At 40.3% G+C, this 26764-nt stretch overlaps 1 protein-coding gene across 5 annotated transcripts in view; it reads right to left on the minus strand.

Annotated features, from left to right (window-relative positions):
* Nucleotides 1–26764, minus strand: part of gab1 (GRB2-associated binding protein 1) — a 198203-nt gene that overhangs the window by 148362 nt on the left and 23077 nt on the right. The gene's annotated exons all lie outside the window — the stretch shown is intronic.

The following is a 26764-nucleotide window of genomic DNA, read 5'->3' on the forward strand; positions in this document are numbered from 1 at the left end:
GAATTTATTGATTGGCGATGGTCAAGTCTCACTGCACATTAACAAGCAACTAAGTAAAGCTAGCATTTTCAACATTAAGGGATATTAGGTGTGAATCAGAAGGAAATCAATTTAAAGAAAATAATCATTTTCAGTAACACAAGTGACTGCCACTACAGATAGGTGATCTAACTTGCTTTAAGCCAAAACTTCAGACTGAACTGTAGTTCCTTTTATGCTTTCACTGCTTGGCTGATTTTCACAATTGTCTCCTTCATCATTATAAAGAGAGACATTATAAATGAAAATATATCATCACATCATAGAATAACATCAAGGTTATTTTCTTGTCATGACACAATGGGTTTCTACACCAGTAGGCTGCAAAGTGCTAGAATGCATAACAACTTAAAGATAAAATTATTTTAAAAATATATAATTTTCCTGTCAACACTTAATCATCATTGTAACAGCACTGTCATTCATTAACATGGATACAGACTACTGATTATATTACAGAATAGTATAATGAATACATAGTTGAATACGTGGAAACCCATCACTTGGAAGTAACCCCCACGATACTCACTATCCTAACTTGGAAATGTATTGTTGTTCCCTCAGAGTCGCTGGGTCAAAATCCCTCCCTAATGGCACTGTGGGTGCACCTACGTTAAAGGGACTGCAGCAGTTCCAGAAGTCAGCTCACCATCATTTTCTTAAGGACAATTAGAAATGGGCAATAAATACTGGCCTAGCCAGTGATGCCCACATCCCACGAATAAATTTCTTAAAATGCTGGGAAAATTAGTATGCCAGAAGAAAAATGTACCAGGTTAATCTACAGTAGTTACAAAAAGATCACCAGAGATTCTTGGACAAAGTCAACCAATTAATTCTTCCTTCCAACAGACACGCGCAGTGAATGCAACTGAGAAAGCAAGATAGCTAAACTGCCCCCTAAATTGTATTCATTCCAGTAATGCTCATAATAAACTGTATGAGACACACAAGACAAACAGCATTGACAACTTATTCAACTGACTTATGAAAACAAAAACAACTGACCACACAGGTCATATTATAAAATGTTTTAACTATTACTTGAAAACAGTTCAGCAGTGCGAAGTGTAGAATAAATCAAAGGTATTTTTTAAATAAAATGCATCTAGATAATTTTACATCCTGGTACCTATACCTACAGATGAATCCCTGAGGTCTATTGTGATAAAAAAAAGATTTATCAGTAAGTACTTCTTAAAATAGTGCATTAAAGCACAGCGAAATAATAGATTTAGCTGGCCTATACAGCATGGTTTAATTGCTGAATCCCAAACCCAATCCATTGATTACGCAATCTCCCAGTTGAGGCAAAAAATGACTCAAAGCCCATTTAGGGAAAAAAAATTCTGGGAAATACCCCTCTGACCCTTAATGCACTACAAGAAATTATCGAAGACCACAGCACAATGGCACATGCTCCAGTACCCATCTACAATGTGAATTCTTCCAGTGGTTGCATGTGTCAGCAAACTCCTTAACATATTTAAGTTTGACAGACTCATATACTTGGACAAAGTTTAATCTTTCATTATATTTAAAACATCTCAATTAAACTCTTTAAGATCCAGGCTTTTTCAGAGCAAAGAGTCTAACTTCTCTCAACTTAACATGATAATAAAAAAGTATTTCAACCTTGATGTCAACCTAATGGCCCTCCTCTGTACATTTTCCCCAATTCTCTATCTCTACTGTGACAGAAGGGATGAAACTTGGCACAGCAAAAGGCAGCTACACATTTTAGGTTGAAACCCAAATTTTTGTTGTTCTGTTGGTTGTCTTAAAACAGCTGAAAGAAGTAGATTACCAACTTTCAACACATAACTGGGAGAGCGAACCTCAGTGAAGTGGAATGACCAACCTGCAGCTGGCTTCATGGCACCATCATCACATACAGGATACTAAGTTGACCAGATTCAGAGCAAATCTAGCAGCTCAAAACTGAGCATCCATAGAGTGTGTTGTGGGCCATCAACAGCAGCAGAATTGCATTCAACCATCATGTCTCCCATTTTACCATTACAGTCAGACCAGAACACAAACACTGGTTTAATGAAAGGAGTGTAGGACAGCATGTCAGAACCAGCACCACCAGGCAAAGCTAAAAATGCAGTGCCAATCAGTAACCCTATAACACAACATTACATGCAGGTTAATTAGCAAAGGCAGCGCTAAGTGATACCAACACGGAGAAATCAAAACTCTACAGTCCCGTCACATCCAGTTGTGAATGGTGATTGAACATTAAACTACTAATGGAGGAGAAATTTCCACAGAGATCCATCCTCAAGACTGGGGAGCTGAGCATCCAGGGAAAAGGACCAAAGCATTTCCAACCATCTTCCTCCAGAATTGCCAAATGGATGATCCACCTAGCCCGCCTCCTGAGATTCCCACCACCACAGATGCCAGTCTTTGACCAATTCAATGTCACTGTGTGATATCAAGAAATCAAACACATCAAAGGCTATGGGCCTTGACCACATCCTGGCTGTGATAACGAAGAAGACTTGTCCTCCAGAACTAGGCGCCAAGCTGTTCAGGACAGCTACAACCCTGTCTTTTCTTGACATTGTGGAAAACTGCCCAGGTATACCTTATCCACAAAATACAAAACAAATTCAACCTGGTCAATTAGCACACCATTAGCCTTCTCCCAAACAAAGTGAGGAAAGGTATAGTCAACAGTGCTATCAAGCGCACACATAACTTACTCCCCAATGCTCAATTTGGGTTCCACAAGAGTCACTCAGCTTCACATCTCGTCATAGCTTTGACCTAAATACGAAAGCAAGAATCGAATTGTTTGAGGGGAGATGATTGCTTTTGACAACAAGGCATAATTTGATTGAATGTGGCCTCTCAGACTGCAAGCAAAATAGAAGTCATTGAGAATCATGGGGGAAATTCTCCATTGGTTGGAGGCATACTCTCACACAAAGGACAATAGTTATGGTTATTAGAGACCAAATCATCTTAACCCCAGGACATTGCTGCAGGGTTAGTCTTACCCCTCTTCGCTTACTTCAATCATCTTTCCTCCATCAAATGGTCACAAATTGTGATTTTTGCCAATGATTGCACAATGTTCAATACCATTTACAAATCCTCAGCTACTGAAGCAGTAATCAGCCACATGCAGAAAAACCTGGAAAATGTCAGGCTTGGACTGACAAATAAAATATAGTCAACACAAGTGCCAGGCAATGACCATCATAACCCTTTCTTGATTCTAATAATCTCCCTCTGATGTTCAATGACATTCCCATCACTGTTTTTGCCACCAACAATTTGGGAGACTACCATTGATCAAAGATGTAACTTGGCCACAGACTTAACTTGGTCAGCCATATAAATACTGCGGCTGTAAGAGTAGGTCAGAGGCTGCAAATTTCATGGCAAGTGGCTCACCTCCTGCCTCTCCAAAGGTCTGTCCATCATTTACAAGGCACAAGTCAGGAGTGTGAAGGAATGCTCTCCACTTGTCTCAACAAGTGAGCCTGTATAAACACAGGAAGCTTGACACCACCCACGGCAAAGTACCCCCTTAACCACTTTAAACATTCTTTCCTTCCAGCACCAATGCATATTGGCTGCAGTGTATACCATCTACAAGGTGTACTGCAGTGGTCAGAGTCCTAATGACAGCACCTTCTAAATCTGCAACCTTGAAAAACAAGGGCAGCATGCACAACCTGCAAATTCCCCTCAAAGCCACACAACTCTTTTGTCATTCCTTACTGTTCCCAGGCCAAAATGTTGGAATCCTCTCCCTGAAAAGCACTGTGGGTGTACCTATAGCACATGGATAACAACAGTTATAGAAGGCAGCTCGCCACCACGTTTGGAGGAGCAATTAGGGATGGGCAGTAAACGCTTGTCTCGTCAGTGATGCTCACAGCCCATGAACAAAAAGAAAAAAGCCATAACAGCAGTACTCCAGCACCTTTCACCTTTCAAAATTAGTACACTTTCATGTACATTAGACCTACAATACCAAGGCAAGACATTAGAGAGTTTTAAGTAGATGTACAAAGAGATAAGTCATCTGCTCTCTGTGTATGGTTATTCACCTGAAGCCAAGGATCATTTTGCAGCTCTGAACAAAGCCATTTTACAAACAAGTAGAACAATGCCAAGCATAATATAAAGGTACAATGAGTGTAGTGCAGACTCAGTGCTGACGAGGAAAGCAATACATGAAACTGCAACACAAGTTTGTATTTGAAGAGGAGTGTAGAAACCAAATATAATGGTATTATTGCTGCATAAGGTGTTAGTCATAGGAAATATATTGCCCTCAAAAGGATGCAGAGTAAAGCAGTTGATATGATTCGGGGATAAGGCATTCTGAGTAATTAGAAAGGCTAAGGAAGTCGAGTTTGCTGTTTTTGGATAGGAGACTTCAAATGTGATCTAAAATTGAGCTTTCAAATTTTTGAGTAATTGACAACATTAATCCAGCCTCAATGTTTACTAAAAGTAAATGTTCAAACATTAGAGGGCACAGGATAAAATTAGAATGTTAGGGGAAATTGAGGCAAACTCACCACTTAGTACGAATTCTGAGATAGATATTTTCTCGTATTCAATGGCACCAGTCACTTCCCGAAGTGGGAAGCGGCACTTGCTTTTGTGGGACTTGGCTCACACTGCTTTACATCTGCTTATACAATAGCATAACCCAGAGGGGGTGTAATAATACCCATTTGTGACCGGAATTGGATATTTGTGTCTTTCACACATATGCTGTTTCAATCTCTCCAGAAACAGATCAAACAAACAGAGTGAGATGAAATCAGACATCTTAAGGGCGGTTAGGGACATGCAATAAATGCTTGCCTTGTCAGGGAGTGCCCATAGTCCATGACCCAAATAAATAAAACACAAATAAAAAGCTTCAGCTACTACTACTCTTCACCAATTCCACCAGTGGGATTGTGGCAGCATACCTACAATATTTTCAGTCTTTACTGTCTTGTGTAGTGTCACGTAGTGCAGAAGTTTAATTTGATCTTTCTTTTAAGTTTTGCATGATTGCATAGTCCAAGTGTTTCAAAATGCACAACTTACGAAGAACTTGCCACACTTTCCTACACCAGTGGGCCCTTAGTGACTTAAACTATGACTTCTAACTGTTCCTTTGGCATGTTTGACCTTAGCCTCCACAAAACATACTGCAGCTTCCTCTCTAAAAAAACTCAGCAGCCAGTACTGCATCCTGTTTGAAAATTCTCCCTGCCAGCTTGTATCCCAGCCTCCACCTTGTGTTTCTCGGCTCAATTATTTTCCAATTCAACAAGTGTGATATGTTTTCCAATTAACACAACAGGCTTGTTATGAACTGCTTCCTTCCCACTATGAGGAGATGCAGCTACCTCAAATGGTATCTAAACTACCCATCACTCCAAACTTTAAAAATAAATCTAGATACATCAAAAGTAGTTTTTTCAATATCGAAAATCAGTCCCAAAAAGCTGCAAGAGGACTCCATGCAAAAGATAAAAAGAGTAATTGAATAAGATACTGGGGAGGCTATTGATGCAGGCAATGCTGAAAGGGTACATTCAACAGCAACTGGTCACTTGACTAGTCTACGTGTTTGCATTCAAGTAAAATACCTTGGGTAGCACAGTGCTTAGCACTGTTGCCTCACAGTGCCAGGGACCCGGGTTTGATTCCAACATTAGGTGCTGTCTGTGTGGAATCTGCACATTCTCCCTGCGAGTGTGGGGATTTCCTTCAGGTGCTCCAGTTTCCTCCCACAATCCAAAGATGTGCAGGTGAGGTGGTTGGCCATGCTAAATTGCCCCTTAGTGTCCCAAAGTATGTAGGGTAATTATGTGGGGTTATGAAGATAGGGTGCAAGAGCAGCTGGGTGAGATGCTCTTTCAGAGAGTTGGTGCAGACTCAATGGCTCCCTCCTGCACTGTAGGGATTTTACTCAGCACTAGGTTTCAGTTGCCACACATGATATTAAGTATTCTTGATAAAGGATGATTCTCACATCCATTTACACTTAGACGCTTACAAGGGTGAGGGGCAGAAGTTGTCAAACTGTAACAACAGTTTAAAATCGGGATGTTAAAAAAACTTGAGGTTTGTGTGTTTTGGAATTCAGTTAATTACAATTGCACAACAGGGACAACACAATCGTTAGCACTGCTGCCTCTCAGTGCCAGGGACCCACGTTCAATTCCAGCCTCAGGTCACTGTCCATGTGGAGTTTGCATATTCTCCCCGTGTCTACGTGGGTTTCCTCTGGGTGTTCCTGTTTCCTCCCACAGTCTGAAGATGTGTGGGTTAGGTTAATTGACCGCTATAAATTGATCCTAGTGTCAGGGGATTTGCAGGGTAAATGAGTGGTTACGGGAATAGGGTCTGGGCGGAATTGCAGTCGATGCAGACTCGATGAACCGAATGGCCTCCTTCTGCACTGCAGGGGTTCTATGAACAACAATTGCTTAACCACCCTTCCAAAGCTGCTTTCCTCAAATTTCTTTTGGCAACTATTCCAAAATTGTATTCAAATTCCCATCAAATTACATCCAGATTTTCCTTCAATTTATGAAGTGCCAAACAGATGTGAAATTTCGTGAACTGTACAAATACAAAATATTCAGAATAAATAGAAACACAGATTAGGGCCATCCAAAAGAGTACTCATCCAAAGGATGAACTCATAAAATCCAGAACAAAATGTACAACTGCTGGTGAAGAGGGAGAAAATGCTGAATATATACCAACTTTCCATTCCCTGTCACTAAAATACTCCGTTGGTACTAAACAGCCACTTTGTACAGCAGTTCTAAACATGAAGAGTTTTGCTAATATATTGGCAAAAATCATTATGTTTGTGTAGGACAGTGTAACAGCAGATTATTTTCCAAAACTATAATTTATTCATAAAAATCTCAAATAAACTATTGCAAATCTACATGGCTTTGAATTGCAAACAGTGCAGAATCAAAACATTTTTACACTTTTGTACAAATTACAGTCATTACATTTCAATACTTAAAGCTATATACATGCCTCAATAAGTTACTGTGTGCCGTTATTGCTCAGATTGGCACACAGTTACGCAGGTCGAGGGTATTCTGCAGTTCTCGGGCCCTCGGTCTGCCTCCGTTAAAAGGCCTTATAGTGTGGCCTTTCCCCATTGTGCCTTTGCGGCAGCTGCCCCAAGCTTCAGCGCGTCCCTCAGCACGCAGACCTGGACCTTGGAATGTGCCAGTCTGCAACACTCGGTCAAGGACAGTTCTTTCAGGTGTAACAGCAGACGTTGGAGTTGCTGTAGCATTTCGGAACCTAGAGCTGCCTGTGTGTCAAGAAGATCCACTAAAGTGATACCATCTCCTGACAATAGTTTTGTGCAGCTGACTACAACTTGGAAGCAAACTTAACACAATTCATGAAGGGCTAGCATTGATCCATTGCAATATCTACCACCTAGCTATTTACTTAATAGAAAATCAATTTTTTAAACCAGGTTTGTAGCAGGAAACTAGAGCAGCAACATGCCTACTTATTCAGCTTCTGTTTACTAGCTCTTTGCAATAGCTCAAATAGGGAGATTATTTTAATTTTGAGAAATGGAACAAACACATTTTAATTTGGGTTATCAGATGATTGTTGTCTGTGCAGCAAATCTCCACATTTACTCTACCAGATCCGTCTCTTTAATCCTGCATTCTAGATCCATCTTTTCATGAATCTGTAACACTGATGTGTGGCTAACAGAGCCAAGTTTAATTCATGAAAAGCCAGGGATCAATACACAAACGTCATTTGCTCATGTTCCAAAATAAAACACCAACATGGTGGTTAGCACCACTGCCTCACAGTGCCAGAGACCGGGTTCAATTCCTGACTTGGGTCACTGTCTGTGTGGAGTCTGCGTGTTCTCCCCGTGTCTATGTGGGTTTCCTCCAGGTGCTCCAGTTTCCTCCCACAGTCTGAAAGATGTGCTGGTTAGGTGCATTGGCCATGCTAAATTCTCCTTTAGTGTATCCAAAAGGCACCTTAGTGTGGCGACTCAGATTTTCACAGGAACTTAATTACGGTGCTAATGTAAGCCTACTTATGACACTAATAAATAAACTTAAACTTTAAAGGGAGCACTATCCTGTGCCTAGCTCTGGGGCAACATGTTGAATCATAACAGCAGGAGATTACAACCTTATCGTACATAAGAGTTGAATGGATAAGAAGAAGAAACTGGGATTCATAAAGTGCCTTTCAGAATCTTAGCAAATCCCAAAGCTTTTCATAGCCAATTTACGTACTATTGAAATGATGTTACTATTGTAACTAAAAAAAAAACAGTCAAAATCCCACAAGCGACAATGGGTATAAAAGCATATCATTTGTTTGGGTGGTGTTGAATGCATAAATAGTGACCAGGGCGCAAGAAAAACATCCCTGCTTTTCTTGAAAAAATGTGGTGTGATCTTTTATGCCTATGTGAGAGAGCAGATGGGATCTCTGTTTAATGTTTCTTCTGAAAATAGGAATTATTTAATGGCAATCTCCTTGGAGATTTAGTCTTTAAATGTTATGAGTAAGGCAATCCTTTCCGGGGTGGGGCATCCCCAACAACCACTGACTCATTGCTAGAAACCCCCAGTGAGAACTATCAGCAACTAAATGAAAAGATTATAATTGCTGAAAATATAACTTCATACATTTCCCAGGCAATCCAGTATAAAATTCATTAAATACTGCAACTGTTAATGTGATATCTTTTTGCACAAAGAGAACAATATCGGAATTTGAATCCTCGTAAGTATAATTATAGATACTACCAAATCTCATTGATAGCAAGCAGTGCCTATTCAACATCCATGATTCAGTCTGAGATACAGGAGAGGGGATGCTTAAAACTCTGCTTTCAGCCACTAAATTTGAAATTTTCAGAGGGAAACCAGGCATCCTTGCATAATCAATATATTTGAGTTGACAGAGTACTCAACATTTAACAGACCTCCCCTGAGAACTGTGTAAAACAGACCTGCATGGGCAGTAAAGCAGCTCTAACCTAACAAGCGATAATACATTATCCTCATTTATTCTGGCATAGTTGATCCCACTATGCTTCTCCAAAACTTCTTTGCTCTCCTGCTTGGTGAGACTGCTCTCACTTTATTCCATTCATAACTATCCAATTATATCCACAGTTCCTTCAGCAATAGCCTCTTCTCAATAAAGAATCCATACCTCCGCTGTCCCTGAAGTATCTCTTTGCCTTTTTCTTAATTTCTTGCAGCACCTTAGTAAAATTATTCGTTAACATGGGTACCACTCTCACAAGTACTTTAATGGTACCCAGATCTAACTGTCACCGCACCTCCACTATTCCTGTTTTTTCATACTACTGATCCAGTATCCAGTCTTGATAAGATGTAAATTTCTTCTCCTTAAACAGTGAAAAGGCCAAAACTATTGTCTTTAACTACAAATTCTGTATTCACAATGCCATCCTCCCTCTATTCAGGGTTTCAGATTGAGACACTACCACAAACTCAGCATCCAATTCAACCCCAAGAGAAGCTTCCCATCCTATATTCTTCCTATCACAAGGATCATTTGCTTCCGCCCTTCATAACACTGCCCACCACACAGCCATTGATGAGAAACTTAACTGAACTCATCACATGTACACTGCGGCTAAAGCTATCCAGAGCAGGGCAGAAATTGGGAATTCTGTGGCAAACAACTTACTTCCTGACTCCGCAAAGCATGTCCACCATCTACAAGGCACAGGGCAGGAGTGTGTTGGAATACTCTCCACTTGCCTGGATAAATGCAGGTCCAATGACACTCGAGAAGATTGGTACTATTCAGGGCAAAGCAGTGCCCATCCATCATCTTGTGTTCACCTTCTCCATCACCAGCACACAGTGACAGCAGTGCATGTACCATCTATTAATTCAGTGCAGCAATTAAAAGACACATTTGAAGCATGCCTTGAAGGATAAGGCAACAAACGCATGAGATCATCAATAACTGTACGTCACCTTCTAAACCACACAGGATCATAGCTTGGAATCATATTGCCATTCTTTCACTGCTGTTGAGTTGAAAAGCTGGAACTTCCTAACAGATGTGCCTACATTTCACGCAGTGCAGTGGTTCAAGGAGGCAGCTCACCACCATTTACCTCTGCATAGACATTTAGGGATGGGCAACAAGTGTAGACTTTGCGAGGGGCATTTGAATCACATGAAAGAATATTTTAAAATCCTCCAATCTGTAAAGTTAAGTTCTTCCAAAACTCTTGTCGAATCAATGTCTCCATGAAGTGGTTGTCTAATTTTTTCCACACATAAAAGCACTATACTCAATGTGAGTTACTGCAGTTTAATGCAACACTTCAGTTATATTCCACACTATATTAACGAGTGAGACAGGCTCTCCTCCAGAGGGGCTCGCAAAACTCTGGAGTCATATCAGTGGTTCCATTGTCATGAAGTAGTAATTACTCAACTCCAGATAGCTACAATATGGATGGATGAGCTTTGGGTCACTTCGCAAAAAACAAGAAACAGCATGAGTTGAACATTTCATACCCCACTATCTCAAACCAATTTGATAACTTCACCAGGTAATGGATGGTTTGACTAAAGCAGCAGGCTATTGCTAATTATTTTGGGTTTTATTAATAATGCAACAAGCCAGAAAGAAAAGCAGTAAAATCATCTACACTACATTAGCCACTTATAGGTTCATTCCAGCCAAACACCATCACTTGTCTTTATTATTCATGATGTTAGAGTTGCCAACCCTCCAGAAGTGCTCTGAAGTCTCCAGGAATTAAATGCTAATCACAAGGTCACAGCTGCGTGCGACTCAGAAGGAAGATCAAAGGGGCAGTAAATAAAAATTGTTTAAACAATTTTGTCCACAAGGTATAAAAAGAAAAATGTTGTTTGATTGGTCACAAATCCTCCAATCAGGGACTGAAGAATCAATTTGCCTTTCAATTGGTTTGGGAATGTGGGCATTTGGTGAACCAATGAAGTGAGTGATGGAGATGAGCTGTGACGACACTCCTCCAATATGTCCAACCAGGGATAGCAAGCTTTAATGATGTCCAAGATCTTCACAAGACACCCTAAAAGTACAATAACCTAAAAAAAAGACGGAAAAGTATGAAGTAGAACACTTATCTCTAATAAATGTTAAACCACAAGTGGCATGCAGAGTTTGCTTGTAATTATATAAGGATTAAAGTGGTCTTAGAATCCCTACAGTGCAGAAGGCACATGTTTCAAACATGCAACTTAAAGTGAGCTCGGAAGAAGTATAATTGACATGTAGATAAGACTAAGATATTCTAATGAGTTGTTTTCAAATTTTCAATTGCGCCAAAGTCAAACAAAGATGCCTAACATTGCCTGAATAAACTGAAAGGGCAGCGTAGTGCAACACTAAATTAAAGAATAAAAACATCAAAAACAGGTCATTTTTTTTTCCAACCGTCAGTTGGAAAATTTTGATGGCTTACATTTGAGCATGAATCACATTTCTAGTTGTACAGCTTAGAAAAGCACCTACCTACCAGGTTAAGAAAAAAGCAAAATACTGCTGATGCCGTAATCTGAAACAAAAACAGAAAATGCTGGAAAATCTCAGAAGATCTGACAGCATCGGTGGGGAGAGAATAGAACCAATGTTTCTTGTCTGGATGACCCTTCTTCAGAGCTGAGAGCAAAGAGAATCAGCAGAGATTATACAATGAGGGTGATGGAGGCAGGAGTGGAATAGGACAAAGGGGATGTAAATGATATAGAAGGCTGAGAAGGTGTTAAGAATGTCCATTAAGTGACAGGACAAACATGCAGATTGTTCAAGGACAGCCTGAGGAGTGTGGCAGTTGCCCTGAAAGGGGTCATGAGGGGGGTGGGGGCAAGGAGGAGAGCTGGAATGGCAAGTGGAGAAACGGAGGAAAGAAAGAAAGATAAGATAGATCAATAGGATGAAACAAGATTAAACAAAATAAATAGAAAAGGGTTGAAAGTGGAGAAGTGAGTTCATCCTCTGAAGGTGAATTCAATGTTACAGTTCAAGGCTGTAAATTGCCCAGTCGGAAGACAAGGTGCTGTTCCTCCAGTTTGTATTAGGGTTCACTAGAACGTTGCCTGTCCACACGTCCGTCCTTGGCCTCTTGCAATGTCCTTGGGCCAGCTGCCACATTTCTCAGATAATCCCCTAATAATCTAAACTTTTATTTTGCCATTCACACATTTTGATCACTTAATGGACTTCTTAAGCATCTGCCTCAGCCTTCATCATCACCATTTACATTCCTTTTGCCCAATTACAGACTCCCACACCTCTTAAATCTTGTCCAGTTTTCCTCTCTCCTGCTCTGACGAAGGGTCATCGAGACTCGAAATGTTGACTCTGTTCTTTTGCCTCCGATGCTGTCAGAGCTGCTGAGTTTCTCCAGCATTTTTTGTTTTTGAATTAGGAAATTATAGATAGCAGCTATGTTGTCAGGGTAAAAGAAGGAGGAACACTACTTTGTCTAATTGTGGTGCTTTCCCTCCTCAGGATGATTATTACTAACGCTGGGTGGCCAAAGCTGTTGTATTCTTCAAATTGCGGAGGCCAATAACAATATAATTTTTTTTAAATATTCCAGATTGCTATGGCCTTGTTGACAGAAAAAAAATGTTAACCAAGTTTGACATATATACACACACACACACACACACACACACATATATAAAAAATATAGAATACAAAATTAGTTCACATGGTTTCCCCATCTCCAAGGGCATCCTACAAACAGCTGCACAAACAATTCATATTCTGTGCTGTGTGGTGATCTATGTTCTATACATCTTTTTCCTGCAGTACATTTTGATTAGTGCAAGTTCATAAAGTGCAGTTGGATGATGGGTTGCATTTCACACCTCCATCCACTGACACATTAAATTGCAAAAAGAGTAGGTGGTCCATAAAACTCTCTTCCCTCATTTCTCTCCTACCCACCAGCAGCACTACTTCATCCAGGGAATAAAAGTTCATCTATTGTGCTAAGCATTTGGCAGCTCCACGAAGCAGAAAGGAAAAAGAAATACAATCCTTATGTGTTTTGTGCGTCACAGTCTGAAATATGTTTTCACTATCTGTCTTCACAGAACAGTACGAAAGCTACTCGAAACCCAGCTCTCAGCAGTGAGCTAAAAATAGGAGTTTAAACAGTTGTAAACATTAATGATCGTTGCTGCTCATTACCAGTCTACCAACAACAACAAACTGTTTTGATCTCCAACCATTTTCTCCCTCATCACCTCCAGAATGACTCCTTGCAGAGCAGAATTCTATACCAAAATAGCCATGATTCATGCATACCTGTGGCGATCAGCAGGCTATTCAGCCACAAAGGATATCACAGATAAAACCATCCTCCAAAGTCCCTACGTGCACACTGTCAAAATGGCCACTGGATGCACAAAATGTTGGCCTCTGTATCCGAGCCTGCCTTACCCAAGAATGTCAAGGTCAAATCTAGTTTAAGTTTATTTATTAGTCACAAGTAGGCTTACATTAACACCACAATGAAGTTACTCTGAAATTCCCCTAGCCATTACACTCTGGCGTCTGTTCAGGTACACTGAAGGAGAATTTAGCATGGCCAATCCACCTAACCAGACTGGGCGAAAACCAGTGCACCTGATGGAAACCCACGCGGGAGAGGGGGTGTTCACCTGCTGCTCTAAGCCCTACTAACACTTGAAAATATAAAGAAAAACAGAAAATAATTTAACATATCCAGTACAGGGTTTTGCACATTCCTCCAGACATCATTTTTCTGAAATGATGGGTGTAAGGACAAGCCTAGCAGGCAACCTCCAATACTTGTCACTCCACTAAATCTTGAGAGGCTGCGGGATTGATGAAATAAGAAATTACTCTAAATCAGTGGTTCTGAAACTGGGGTCTGCACAGACTTCCCATAAGGCTAGCAAAATAAGCTTCTTCCTAGGCAAAAAAGAGAAAAACACAAGGAAAAAAAAAGAACAAATACATTCCATTCATTTGGTACAAGTTAGCAGTGGTTGTACACACAAGTAGCTGATAAGATGTCTACTTGCAAAGCACCCTAATACTTGCCCTTCTTTGCAGTGAAGGATGCCACAGCTGTTATAGTTTTCAGTGGCAAGTCTCACATTTATTTTTAATGGGATACTTGCCAAGATATTTGGATACTTTCAATTTGGACTAATGCAATAAACAAGAGTCATTATAATGCTGTTGGCCTGCTGAGTATTTCAAGCATTTTCTGTTTATATCAATCTCCTGTTGACTTGATTCTTGCAATCATGGAAGCACCGTCAGTTAGACTTACTTTAATTTTCCAACACATTGTAATGTAAACTCCCCATATGATTGAATGAGAGAGAAATTGGGCTGGGTTTGCACAAGTGTGTAAAACATTGCTGAGAATGTCACATTCAAGTGAGTAATAGAATCGAAGGGGCAGAAACTGATAAAATTATGGGAAATTTTTAAAAAAAATTAAAATAATAACCTGTTTGAGCCTGTTAAACATCTAAAAAAGATTAAACTACTGGCAATACTGATTTGGCCAGAAGTTATTTGCATTGGATGCGATCTTTGTACCGCCTGCATGTGTGTCATCAACAAGCAATCTTTAACCACATTAAAAGAAGCTCAATTGGCAAGCTCTAGAAGATAGAGTTATGCTTGTCCTTCACCTCTTGTTTGTCTGTTCTGTCTCATCACTGTCGACATCAGTGTAACAGTTCTTAAATTGCTATTCTAAGTAATTATCTGTTTTCTTAAAAGCTTTATTGAAACACTCTTACACATCCAGTATGAGTGTCGTGTATCATTATCATTTGGATTGGAGGTCAGTGATTGCAAATGCATTTGAAACAGGGTCCATGAACCAAAAATGCTCGAGAACTAATGCCATAAATGACCCTGGAAGCATGCAGTATTGAACAAGGAATCACCCTGAATATACTCAATTTAACCACAATTCAACGATATCAGTACATTCATACCTTCCAAAGGAAAATGGTCATGGGTGTTGGAGGCTAATCATTGCAGCCCAGGACGCTGCTGTTGGTGTTCCTCCTGGAAGTAATCACCCAAAAAATCATCACCTGCTTAATCAATTGCCTTCCAACACAAGAATCTATGAGATTCTGAGATAAGGCCAGGAGCTGGTCAATGATGACTCAATGTTCATATCTATTTTCAAATCCTCCAATAATAAAACAGCTCATACCAGCCTATAATTGAACCTGGGCAATATCTAGGCTTGGGCACGCAAATGGCTGATAAAATACATGCATATGACAGGTAGTGCAAGAGAAAACACCCATCTCCCATGAACTCCAGCAGCGTTAGCATCACCAAGTCCTTTGCCATCAGTACCCTGGGAACCACCATTGATCAGTACCTTAACCACAATGCAAGGGACTCAACAAAAACAGGAAGAAAAATTTGACCAAGTTCAGCAATACTTGTGGAGCAGTTTCTAGAGAATGTGGGGCCACAACAGCAAACACAGTTAATGATCTTGTTGGCACAGAAGACAAAGTTCTGCTCCATACAATGGAACATTTTTTGGATCAACCTAATTTTACTGTTATTGACCAGCTACAGAGAAGGGCAGAGTCCATGGTACTCTGATATTTGGCTCACTTTCTGGCCCTCACTTTTCTTTAAGCCAATAATTACATCTCACTGATGCTATAAGTCACACCTTGAGTGAAGCTCAAAAATGCCAAATGTGCATCTAACTCTATGGTTAGAATTTCCAGGTGCTGCTGTAACACTTGGGCAGCTTGACATCATCCTGAACAGAGAATTCCACTTGAAGGGCACACCTGCTACTGGATTCAATATTCAACCTTCTTACCATCAGGTATTTACTTGTAAATGGAGAACATAATCTCCAAATTCCCCTCCTCACTGATCTGGATTAAATTCCTTCATCACCGCAGAGTCAAAATTCAGAACAATGCAATAACTCAAAAAGAAGGTGCACTGATAGTTCCTCAGGGCAATGGGAGGGGGAGGGGGCAATAAAATGTAGCTTTGCCTGCATCATCCGTGAGAACAAAATACGGAAATGTAATGATGCAAGGAAGTCAACAGATAATAAACAAAATCATCCATGTAATAATGCAGAACTTACAATCTGGATATGTGTAAACTACTTCATCCTGGGAAAATGTACTTTACTTGTTGGTTTAGCTCATATCTCAGTTTTCTTTAAGCCAATGACTACATCGCACTGACATTGCAAGTCACACCTAGAGTGAAACTCAAAAATGCCAAACGTGCACGCAACATCTACGCATTGGATACACGTATACAAACAAGACCAAGGGCTCGAACAAGCTGCAGTATTTATTAGCATACATTCCAAAACATATATGTATACAAAATTTACATGAACACATACATACCTACGCACATAATGTAAGTATGAAATATATATTAATCAATCACACACTCCTCTGAGCTTACCAAGATTCCGGAGGGCAACTTGAGGGTTCTATTCCTCTATAAATTGCTTCAGCTTTCACATTAGCAATACCATATACATCAGCGATCCAACCAATTGCCTGTCATTCTTCGACTGAAAAAACTTAAACCAAAAGGAACACTGCAGTTCCTTAGAGCCTAGGAAAATGTTCTGTTAAAGACACTAATATTCCAGCATTATTAGATTTGATGTCAGCAAAAATAGCGACAAAAAAAATCCACAACTCAACAGGTGAGTCAACACAAGTTGAGGATTAGGAAAAATTAAAATATTGCTTTCTTGAAACTATGGTATTTGCAGCACTATGTTGTAGCCAAAAGTGATTACGCTGTAGAAACAAAGAAAATGTTTGCATTGCCACTTCAAAGCATAATCTATAGACAATAGCAACAAGGCGGGGAGCAGAATAGTCAATTTCCTTGATCCAAATGTACAGTTTGAAATTCAATTAATCTACAATTATAGAGAGAGTGTGATCCAATATGATTTGAAGTCTCACTCTAGTTTGAATGAGCCCAGTGAAGCAAGGACATGCTAATATGGCAAGATTTTCAGCATTAACGAGTCATGAATAGGATTATCTCATTAATCACTGGCACAAAGAATCAAGCTGGGAAGGAGGATCATGAAGAAAATTGCATAATTTTATACTTTCTTTCGAACTGAAATTAAAGATAAAGTGGACAGCTTTTCTGAGCTCCAAAATGTCAACATATTGTCATACTGTGCGTGATCAAATCACATCGTTCCCTCGTAAACAAATCTCTGCTTCACAATGTCAAATATACAAAATTAACCTCTACAAGGCAAGGAGCATTTAACAATAAAGCACACCAAAAATTCATAATTTGGAAGTTAAGTAGATGCATACCTCAAAATATTTTAGCTGAACGGTTCACAAAACCAGAAGTAAAAAAAATCATAGCTTTTAGTCCACTTTACTGCTGAGAAAACAATCACGTTCACCAACAACACCCACCGAAAGTTGTACAGGATGTGGGTGGATGTTTTCTCCTGAGCAACATGACAACTATAGCCATTTGAAAAAAAAATGTTAAAATCAAAATGGGTAGTTTAGAAAATAAAATAATCTACCGAAAATAGTCCCTTCTCCAAATTTCACAATTAACTCTGAATATGCCAGTGAATACTGAATGATGAATATTGACATGCCGTTACAATCAAAGTCAATTCCAACATTTTTAAGGAAATCCACTTTGCTTAGCAACTGCTCATGTTTTGCAGATACTGCTTGCCAAACTGAACCCATTACTAACCACTTCAGTTAAAGCACTTAAATTCTTATTTGTCGCAAATCTATCCTTGGTCTACACAGTTGTGAAATCTCAACATTTCTGTGCAAATAATCAAAAATAAAATTTATGACAGACAATGATTTACAACAGCTGAAACAAAATAAAAGCTTTACAAATACATCACAAAATCTGTTCTAGCTTTTCCAAAATTCTTGAAATTGCAAAATACCTTTCAAACAAAATAAAAAATCAGAATTCACTTCCAAGAAGAGCTGGTTTTAAATGTTGTCATCCTTGGGCATACAGGCAGCTAGAACATCCACTGACAAGGGGCTCTGCTACTACAAGTGAAGAAAACCTCAGCCTAATAAGCATCAGGTAGTCTTACCACCATTACATCAGTGCCCCACTGGGACATACTATGGGGGTGGGGAAAACAAAACACACATTGGCAAGGTCTTGCCGCATCAGCAAGAGAATGAGCTGTAAGCAGTCACTGCACATTCTAACCCCCAACCCCCAAATTACAGTCACTACACTGGTCAGCTCAGAAGCCACCTATCAGCTGTAAAGAAACCACTGGACTCAGTCCAAACTGGCAACTAATAGCATAAACGAAGTCATAGACAGTCCACCAGGGACCTGCAGAAAATAGTGCTGGATGCTCAGTGAATTTCATTGGCTGACAACACATACTGTGGCTATCTTTCAGTAACTTGAGAAATTACACATTGCTGTTATGACATCTCACAGCATAACTGCAGCACAAACAGGACACGGGTATAAGTATCATTTAACCTTTCACTCTCGTCAAATGCATTACCATGCTCAAATCCTTAAGACAATATTTAACTGATATATAATTTTCTCTTTCAGTGTACATACAGTAGAAATAGTTCCTTCAAACAGCTTATAGACAAGTTGAATAAACATGTGTCAAGGCCAAAACAAAACCAAGAATTATGTACTAACATCAATACTTTAATCATCATTAACACAATTAAATATGATTAAAATGACTAAATTAATTGGTCCCTACTCATGTCTCCATCCTTTCTTGCAGGAATGATAACAAACACAATTAATTAACTCAATTAAAGTGAAAATTGAACGTACTTAACAGAAACCTCTCATTAGAAAAATATTGCAAGTGTACCTTGCAGCAGTTAAAATAGCAACTTAAAGTGTGATGATTTGGAATTCAAGTTAACATGAAATAATACAAGTAAAATATTATTGTGGCTGGAATAAATTTTTGAATAGCAAAGGAATTAAGGGTTTTGGTGAGCGGGTGGGCAAGTAGAGCCGAGTCCATGAAAAGATCAGCCATGATCTTATTGAAGGGCAGAGCAGGCTCGAGGGGCCAGATGGCCAACTCCTTCTCCTAGTTCTTATGTAACCAAACAAAAACTAAAAAATGTTGAATCTCGCAGATGGTGAACTGCCCATTGCCATCTCTGCCTCAGTTTAGCTACTGTTGAAACCCTCAAGTATGCCTTTGTGACCTGTAAACTTGACTCTGACAATGTTCTCCTCGCTGGCCTTCCATCTTGCAAACTCCATAAACTTGAGCTCATTCAAAACTCTGCTCCACATATCCTAATATTCTATTTTTGTGGATATAAGTTGAAGTTTTTTTAATTAGTGTCATAAGTAGAATTACATTAACACTGCAATGAAGTTACTGTGAAAATCCCCAAGTTGCCACACTCCGTCGCCTGTTCGGGTATGCTGAGGGATGATTTAGCATGGCCAATGCACCTAATCAGCAGGTCTTTCGAACTGCAGGAGGAAACCACAGCACCCAGAGGAAACCCACACAGACAAAGGTAGAATGTGCAGACTCCGGACAGACAACAATCCAAGCCGGGAATCAAACCTGGGTCCCTGGTGCTGTGACGCAGCAGTACTAACCACTGTGCCATTGTAACTAGTAGAATGGATGAATAGATACGATACATTTGGAACTTTCAGCAGGTTTTTGATAAGGACATTCACAAGAGGTTAGCTGGCAAAATGTAATTACCTGGGACTGGGAATAATGCATTGGCTTGGATTAAGAATTGGTTGACAGACAGGAAAACAGAGTATGGAAATAAAGGGTCTTTTTCCAAGTGGAGGCAGTAAATAATGGGGTACTGTTGGGATCATTGCTTGGACCCCAGCTGTTCATGATATATATAGCTGGATGAGGAAACTAAATGTAACATTTCCAAGTTTGGTGATGACACAAAATTGTGAGTTGTGTGGAGGATGCAAGGAGGTTTCAAGGTGAGTTGGACAAGTTGAGAGAGTGGGTGAACACATAGCAATGCAGTCCTTCTTGGCTAGATGTGAAATTACACACTTCAGTGAGAAAACCAAAAGGAAGACTATTATTTAAATGGTGATATATCGGGAAGTGTGGATGTACAAAGAAATCTAGTGCCCTTGTACACCAGTCAATGAAAGAGGAGAGGCAGGTGCAGCAACCAATTAGGAAGGCAAAATGGTGCATTGCCATTCATCACAAGAAGTTTCGAGTTCAGAATGAGGGTCTAGATATACAGGACCTAGGTAGGACAACATCTGGAGCAGTATGTGCAGTTTTGGTCTTCCTACCTAAGAAAGTATATAATTGCCATAGAGGGAGTGCTGAGGAAGTTCACTAGGTTGATACTGAAGTTTGACAGGACTGTTCAGTGAGGAGAGATTGGTTTAACTGAGGCTGTATTCACTAGAGTTTAGCAGAATGACAGAAGATCTGATCGAAACGTATAAAATTCTAACAGAGCTAGAAAGACTAGATGCAGGGAGAACGTTTTCCCTGGTTGGGGAAACCAGATGTAGAGATGCCGGTGTTGGACTGGGGTAAACACAGTAAGAAGTCTCACAACACCAGGTTAGGGTCCAACCAGTTTATTTGATAGTAATCTCTCAAGCTTTTGGAAACGGTGTTCCTTCGTCAGGTGTGTGGAAGGTTCCGATCAGATACTTCCACACACCTGACAAAGGAACACCGTTTCCGAAAGCATGTGAGATTACTATCAAATAAACTGGTTGGACCCTAACCTGGTGTTGTGAGACTTCTTACTGGGGAAACTAGACCAGGGGTCACAAACCGAGGATAGGAGAGGGTATAACATGTAATACTGAGATAACGAAACATTTCTTCACTCAAAGGGTAGTGACAAATGGAATTCTCTACCACAGAAGGCTGTGGAAGTCGTCACTGAATGTGCTTAAGGAAGAAATAGATAATCTTTTAGATTCTCATGGCATCAAGGAGTACGGAGAGAAAGCGGGAACATGATATTGAGATAGAGATTCAGCCATGATGACACTGAATGGCAGAACAGGTTCAAAGGGCCAAATGGCCTACTCCGATCCCTAGCTTCTGGTTCATCCATTCCCTCTGTGCTCACTGACCAACACTGGTTTCCATGTGACAATGTTTCAAATTTTAAAATTCTCATCCTTGTTTCCAAACCTCTCCACGGCCTCTTCCATCCCAATTCTGTAACCCCTATGAATCCGACAACCGCTAGAGATCTCTGTACCCCAACATTGTCATGTCACTTATCACCAATTGTAAACTCCATCTTTAATGGAGTTGTCTTCAACTGCCTTGACCCAAAGCTCTGGAATTCCCTTCCTAAAGCTCTCTACCTCTACCTCCTTTTAAGGCGCTCCTATAACAAGTTTGGCCAAGCATTTTGTCTCCTGTTCCACGATCACTTTGTGGCTCATTGTAAAAGTTTGCTCAAGAATTATTCTACGAAGGGACTTGATATATTTTGCTTCACTGAAGGTGTTATACAAATGCAAGTTATGTTTGAAAGTACCAACCAATTAACATTTGTGATGCAGACCCTTGAGAACAGAAAGATGCGAGACAGGCAAGCTTAGTAGTACAATTATTACATCATTTCACTTTGATCTTTTAAATTATTCTACTGATGACATTTCATCTGCCTTTTTTCTGACTGAGCTACAGTGCCTATCTGGCTCTCATATTTCAGGTCTGAAAAATAGTTCACATCCAAAGCATAAGCTCGTCTGCACGAATGAACATTGATCTGCTCTAAGTTCCCAGCATTTCTGTTTAAATATCCACTATCCTTTAAAGGATCAATAATTTGATTAGCTGGATTTCAAAGACAATTGGGTTTTCTCTCTAGAAAGGCTAACTGCCCTAGTTTTACTTAGAAGTACAATTAAGTTACAACACAGAAACAAGTCATTCATCCCATTCACAGAGCCACCACTTACTTTCCATGGTAACCAATAGTTTTAATCAGTTGGTCTGTCACCCAATCAAAACCTGAATACTAATGTTATTTCTGCCCCAACCATTTACCCCGGAAGCAAATTCCACGGTTTCAACCCATGAAAATGTTTCTCCTGCCCTCTAATCTCAGAGTCAGAGAGTTAAACAGCACAAAAAAGGCCCTTTGGCCCATCAAAGACAAACCACCCAACTATTCTAATCCCATTTTCCAGCACTTGTATGCCTTTGTATTGCAAATGCACATCTAAATACTTCTAAATGTTATGAGGGTCTCTGCCTCCACCATCCTTTCAGGCAGTAAGTTCTCCTAGGGTGAAAAGAACCCTCCCAACCAGACCCTTCCCACTGCCCTATCCTCTTAATCCCATGCATTTACCATGGCTAAACCACACAATTTACCCATTTTTGGACTGTGGAAGGAAACTGGAACACCCAGAGGAAACTCACTGTGACACAGGGAAAATGTACAAATTCCATACAGACAGCCACCCAAGGTGGAAATTGAACACAGGACCCTGGCACTATGAGGCAGCAGTGCTAACCACTGTGCCACTGTGGTCAAACATGACCTCCTTTAAACAAAACCACGCTGACTGTTCTGATTAATCCCTGCCTCTCCAAATGTAGATTAACTGCTTCTAATAGCCTCCCCACCACTGAGGTTAGACTGACTGGCCTGTGGTTTCCTGGTTTATCTCTTCTTGAATAATGGTCCCACATTGGCTCTTCTGTGGCTTGTGAAAATTGTTGCCAGCACCTCCACTATTTCCTCCCTTGTCTCACTCACAGCTGAGATACATTTCATCTGGTCCTGAAGATTTATCTACTTTTAAGCCTGCCAGACCACTCAGAACCTCCTCTGTGTCTAGGTTAATTTCTTACAGTCCTTTTCCCTGATTTCTATACCCACATTGTCTCTCTCACAAAGTATCTACTTCAAGTCCAGCTACATCCTCCAGCTCCACACACAAACTACCACTGTGGTCCTTAATGGGCCCTATTCTCTGGTTATCCTTTTACCCTTAACGTACTTGTAAAACAACTTGAGATTTCCCTTTATTCTACTTGTAGTTTCCTTTCATATTCCCCTTCTTGCTCTCCTAAGTTCCCCCTTGCACATTCCATTCTCCTCTAGGGCTGCTGTTGTTTTGAGCCCTCAACGTCTGCCATAGACCTCCCTTTTTCTCTTTATCCAATGCTGTATATCCCTCGATATCCATGTTTCGCTGGATTTGTTGGTCCCACTCTTTTTCTGTAGTGGAAGATGTTGACCCTGTATGCTCCCTATTTTCTTCTTGAATGCATCCTACTGTAGTGTCACAGATTTACCTAAAAATGTCTGCTCCCAGTTCACTCTGGCCAAATCATATCTGATCTTATTAAAATCAGCCTCCCCCCAGTTTAGAACTTCGATTTCTGGCTCATCCTTGGACTTTTCCATTAAAATCTTGAATCCAACAGCTGTGATTGCAAAATGCTCCCCTGCTGATACTTCAACCACTTGCCCAGCTTTGTTACCTAAATTTAAATCCAGGACAGCCCCCATTCTTGTAGGACCTTCTACGTACTGACTTGAAAGTTCTACTGCATGCACTTTAAGTATTCCACTCCCTCTAAACGTTTCACTATGACAACGCTACTTCATGTTGACGAAACTGAAATCCCCACTATCACTACCCTATTCATTTTACTCTTCTGAGACTTGCCTACATATCTGCTCTTCCATTTCTCTTGGACTGTTAGGGAGCCTTTAGTACACAGATGCAACTGCTCCTTTTTAGTTTTACATTCTACCCATGCAGCTTTATTAAAAAGAGCCTCCTAAGATGTGATACCTCCTTATTGCTGTAATTGATCAGAATTGTGACACTCTCCCTTTTATTTTCAAACCTCCATTCTGTGTCGCCTGAAGATCCTATAACCCTGAATACTGAGCTCCCAGACCAGCTCCTCTCAGAGACAGCAATGACATCTTATCCCCATGTTTTAAATTGTGCCCTATGTTCACTTGCTTCATTTGTCAGACTCCTTGCACTAAAATGAATACTATCCAATTTTACCAAACTCCCTTGTGCCTTATTCTAAGCCTCTTGCATATAATCTCATATATATGATCCCTTTTTCTTGATCCCCCACCAACTTGGGACAGGCTATTTCCATTGACCCTGACCCATCCTTCCACTGCTGGAAAGAACAGTTCGTTATTCTCCAACCGTCATGCCCCTTAAACATCTCTGATGATCTCCCATATTGTGCATTACTAGGGGCTCTCCTAAAGTCCAAAAATATTAAATTCACTGAATTTTCCTCACCTGCTGGACCTACGTCTTTTGTTTTAAACAAAACTACAAAGCTTGTCAAGCATCATAACTGTTTTCGGGGAATGAAATTTGAAGAATAGCAAACTTGATTTTACAAACTTGTTCGAAGAGATAAAATGGAGGAGTTAAGGGCCATTTTCCCAGAGTGGTCCTTACTGTACAAGGGTGCCCACCAAGGTTCAGGTCTAGGACCTCTTCTGGATAACAGAATTTGAGGCACTTTCTCGAGATATAAAATACAAGAGCTGCGGTAATGGCGAGCTTACATAAAGATTTAATAGGATCTGACTTAGAATGCTGTGTGATGTTTTGGGCTCTGAACTATAGGAAGGATATTGACCCCTCAAAGAATATGTCAGATAACCATCAGGATGTTGTCAGGTACGAGGAAATAGGAATATGAGGAATGACGGTTCATGGACCTCCTTCTGTGCTGTATGATCTTCCCTTCTGAAATCGGTGCTGACTATTTGCAACTATTTTCCCTCTATCTAAAGGTGCAAACATTTCCCTACTTTGCAGGTTCAGATGAGCAGTATGTCATTAGCAGGATTAGCTCAGCCTATTTCCATTTTTAAAAGTATGTTTACTGTGCTGGGTTACTTCCAAACCTCCAGCCCACATCCAAACTTAATTGGTCCCTGAAATATAATTTTCTGGAGCTTCTGCAATTTCCTCTCTTAACTTCTTCTGGATCCAAGATGTATCCTGTTAGGCCTTGGCACTTTATATTTCCTCAGCTTAACCAACTAAGTTAATTTTTTTCCTTTCATTCTTTAGAACATGCTGTTTGTGGGATCTTGCTGTATGCACACTAGCCACAAAGCAACACTGAGTGCACTTGAAAATACTTTATTCGCCATTTCAGAGATATAGTTTGGGAGACAGAATGAAAAAGGAGGGGCATTGGGGCATGTGGCTCTGATACTAAATTACAAAATTAGTATAACTGTGATAAAGGATCATGGCTGAAAATTATGAATTAGTATCTATGTGGCTAGATGCAAGGAATAGAGGTCAAAAATACCAGTGTGCGTCATTTGTAGACACACTAACACTAACTATATCATTGGACAGATTATTCTTCAAAAGAAAATAGGAACATAATCTTGTATATGAAATCTTGTCGTAGTGTCCCTCCCTCCGAGCCAAAAGCTCTGGTTTCAGGTCTCACTCTGGAACTTGATGGGCGTAGAAAGTGCATTCAGAAAATGGCCAAATAGTTTGATTATCAACCTGAAAGTCCTTCCAATTTGCCTATGGAAGGCAGTGAGAGCAGGAGGGTCTCTTGATCAGACAGAACCCGCAGGAGGCAATGACAAATCTCCGCAAACCCTTGCCAAGCATAACCACAGAACAATGCATGGAAGTCTCTGGCCAAGCATCCTCGTAGGGCATAGTACCTAAAGTCAGAGAGAGAATGCTCATTTGGATTGGACAAAGCAAGTTGGCAAAGGTTATCTGAAGGATGAGTTCACAATTTCTTCGAACAATACCTAATGGAACTAACCAGAAATAAGGTTATTTTAGTTCTTGTGTTGTGTAATCCAACAGAATTAATTAGTAATCTGATAGTACAGGATCCTATGGGGCAGTGTGATCGTAATACAATGGATTTCACATTAACTTTGAGAGTGATAGGCTCAAGTCCAAAACAAGAGTTCTGAACTTAAATAATGCTAATTACATGAGTCTGAGAGGCAAATTGGCTATGGTTGATTGGGAAACTGGATTAAAAGGAATGGAGATAGATAATTAATGGCAAACATTTGAAGAAATAATTCAAAATCCTCACTGAAAATTCATTCTGTTGTGATACAAAACTCCATAAGTGATATATTGGTGGTTGGCGAAGGAAGCTAAGGGTAGAATTGGATGTACTTACCCTGACAGTCGCCAAAGGGACCCTGCATGTTGATGTCAGTGAAGCCCTTTCTGTTCATGAATCCTCCTGGATTCTTCACCAGGGCCTTGATGGCGAAGTGGGTGCAGTATATAGCCCCCCCACACATTTGGCATCCCCACTATGGCCACACATTCTGCAGCCTGGACTTCCTGCTGGGCCTGGTCCAGGTCAAATTTGATATACTGACCGGCCTGGGCATAATGACCTCTTTGACATACTTGTGGATGAATGGTTGGGAAATGACACACGTCTCCACTCGTGGCCTGTGGCATAGAAGTTTAAGGCCGCCATCACCTTCACAGCTACCAGGAATGGATGGTTCCCCTCCCCCACCCCCGTGCTCCGAGGTGCCAAGTCCTGCAAAATTGGCACAGGTGTTGCGCTGTCACCTTTTGGAGCCGGGGCCATCAGCGGCATGCAATGTCCGACAGC

The sequence above is a fragment of the Carcharhinus amblyrhynchos genome, chromosome 1, assembly GCF_965287045.1.
Source record: "Carcharhinus amblyrhynchos chromosome 1, sCarAmb.v2.hapA, whole genome shotgun sequence".
Taxonomy (NCBI): domain Eukaryota; kingdom Metazoa; phylum Chordata; class Chondrichthyes; order Carcharhiniformes; family Carcharhinidae; genus Carcharhinus; species Carcharhinus amblyrhynchos.